At 34.8% G+C, this 2,682-nt stretch overlaps 1 protein-coding gene across 1 annotated transcript in view; it reads left to right on the top strand.

The window, feature by feature from the left end:
- Positions 1 to 358: 358 nt before the first annotated feature.
- LOC107658463 (coiled-coil domain-containing protein 47-like) overlaps positions 359 to 2,682 on the top strand; it is a 9,318-nt gene continuing 6,994 nt past the window's right edge. Inside the window, exon 1 of the mRNA XM_016447021.1 lies at positions 359 to 479. The gene's annotated coding sequence lies outside the window, so the exon portion shown is untranslated. The remainder of the gene's footprint in view (positions 480 to 2,682) is intronic.

The raw sequence follows: 2,682 nt of genomic DNA, 5'->3' as shown, positions 1-2,682 counted from the left end.
ATGAATATTGTTTCTGTTTAACCTGAACTAACCATGCTTTTTCACGAAAACGTCAAAATATCTCATATTTAAATGTATTAAAACATAATATTATAACAAATGTTAAATTTAAATTATATTATAATTTAAATACAATAAATGAATTGTATAAATAATTATATTACAAATTAATAATTGTATGCATATATAATTTAAACTTTATTATTTACATATGAAATATATATTTATTGTATTATTTATACAATTAGCTAACTACAATATCTAAATATGCCTCTCATGCATACTCAGTAGGCTACTTCAACCGCAGTTTAATAATAAAGGGTTAATCATTTATCAGCGCACCATAAACGCCCCGATCTTTTCTTATCCTTGTCAGGGTTCGCACGGCATTGTGGGTAGAATAGGTCAGATGACCCTCGCCTCTCCTGTGAGGGGTACAGCTGCTGTCACACACTGAAGGGAAACGCCGATATTTATAGGTACGTTTGCGTGATTTTGACGTTATCGTTGACTTTTCGTATTAAACCTGTGAGGTGAAATGATCGACACCGTGACAGTGGTGCAGAAATGTCGCGTGCGGTTTCTAAGGTGGATCGTGTAGCGGCCGCAGTTAGCGAGCTAGCAAGCTAGCATCAGTGTGAGTGTAACAGGACTCATGGGGGATGGGGTAGACTGAACTGGATAGCTTTTCTCAGTCAAGCTTCAGATTTGTTTGATTTGCCTGACATGACACACATGGAAAATATGCGTGGTATGTTTTATAGTAGTGGAGCAATAAAGTTTGAGCTCAGCGAGGCATTGGCGCTGGCAGGTCGAGCCTTTCTGAGATTACAGGTTAAACTGGGTTATAATTTAACAACCGTCACGTCTTCTCTGACTACACGGTTTGCTGTTTCGAGTAGTTATTCTATTATCAGCCTTGTAACAGGTGGAGTATAACTTGACACCCGGTTATAACTGTTATCTGACATGACATGCTGCATGTAATTGGTGTGTAAGTATGAGCCATCTGCTTCACTCACTGTCCTGTCAGGATTTGCGCACATTGGATTAGGTACTTAACATGCTGTTATTGTACTGTATTTTATATTGTATATGAAGGAGGGACAGAAATGAACAGGGGGAAAGCCCTCTAATTCAAGATGTGGGGCCCAAAAAGCCCTTATAATGAATTTCTCATTTTTAAAGTTTGTATCGTCTTATATTTTTCCTTTATTACTATTATTTTGTGTTTTAGGCCTAAATGTAAGAATGTTCCCTCAGATATGTGTTAAATATGACTTCATTTTATAGATATGGCTGCAATTGACTAAATATATGGATCACTATGCCATGTGCCCTCAAATGTATGGGAAAAAATTCCCATTAATAAAAAAGATTTCTGATTTATCCCATTAATTAGCACTGATTTCATGTGCATATTTGTCTTTGGATTTTTTTTTTTGTTCAACTGATGAGCATGAAAAGTGGAACCGAATGTATTGTGTGTAATAAAATTAAATATTGTAACTTATTTGTGCCTATATTAAGTGAATTATCTCATACTTAAATTGTCCATAAAGTCCATAGGAAAAAAAACAAATCAGCTTAGTGTGTGGCCAACCAGACCCGTGCCATGTAAAGAAGTTCAGCCAATTAGAAGACACTCATTTCAGTGAACATATGAAGGGCTTAGGCTCTCATGATAAGACTCTGAAAAGATTGACCGACCTCCTCCTCCTTTTATCTTTCTCCTGTTGCTATTCCACTATTGAAACTGAACCATTGCAAATGTTTGCTGTTAAGTGTGCTTACTGCACTTTTTATCATGCGTTTGTACACCCTGATGGATAAACCGTAACTAGACTTGTGCCGGTATTCGGTAATGCGATATATCACGGTAATGAATACGCACGATATTGTTATCGTGGGCACTTCTAAATACCGTGAATAATTATATATTACAACTTATTTAGAATTTTGAATGCATTTTAAGAATACTTTTCCCATCAACTGGTCAAAATGCACAACACCGCTGTATGCAGATTGTGAAAGACGTGTGCGCACTGATGTAAATAAGCGCGGACGAGAAGCACATGGCGGAACATGTGAGAGACGCTCTGGATGAAAGCGCACTTTCACTCTCTGACAGCAGATGGCGCTAAACTGCAGAAATAATAATAATAATAATATTAATAATAATAATAATTCATTTAAATGCAGGTGTTACCCCGGAAACCCTGTAACCAAAGCAGCTGCACTACTTTCTGTTTCTGAAAGGTGTTTAAATGATTTAAACAGCCATTCAGATTTGTGTATTTGCGGTATTTTCTTTTTACATTTTCAATGGCATCATTTTCATCTATGTCAACTTTAAAAATGTATGTTTATAAGCTTTTTAAAATTTATATTTAAAACAATATAATAAGTAGAATAAGACAAATAAGTTTATCATATGTCAAATTTAAACATGTATTATAAGCTTTTTAAAATGTCTATTTAAAACAATATAATAAGAAGTAGAATAAGACAAATAAGTTACCAATCATGAAATTAGTATTAATGAAAAATTAATTTGTACTACAGAGATGGCACAAAAAGAACACAAAAGTGGCTTGTAGGCACATTTTCAGACATTCAATGAGGCTCAGAGGTGGCATGAGTGCAATTAAATTCATAAATTCATGTGGAGATTAATGTTTT

The sequence above is a fragment of the Sinocyclocheilus anshuiensis genome, unplaced genomic scaffold (genome assembly GCF_001515605.1).
Source record: "Sinocyclocheilus anshuiensis isolate Anshui unplaced genomic scaffold, SAMN03320099.WGS_v1.1 scaffold371, whole genome shotgun sequence".
Taxonomy (NCBI): Eukaryota; Metazoa; Chordata; class Actinopteri; order Cypriniformes; family Cyprinidae; genus Sinocyclocheilus; species Sinocyclocheilus anshuiensis.
Note: the sequence above shows the minus strand (reverse complement) of the source record. Positions and strands in the feature narration are given on the sequence as shown.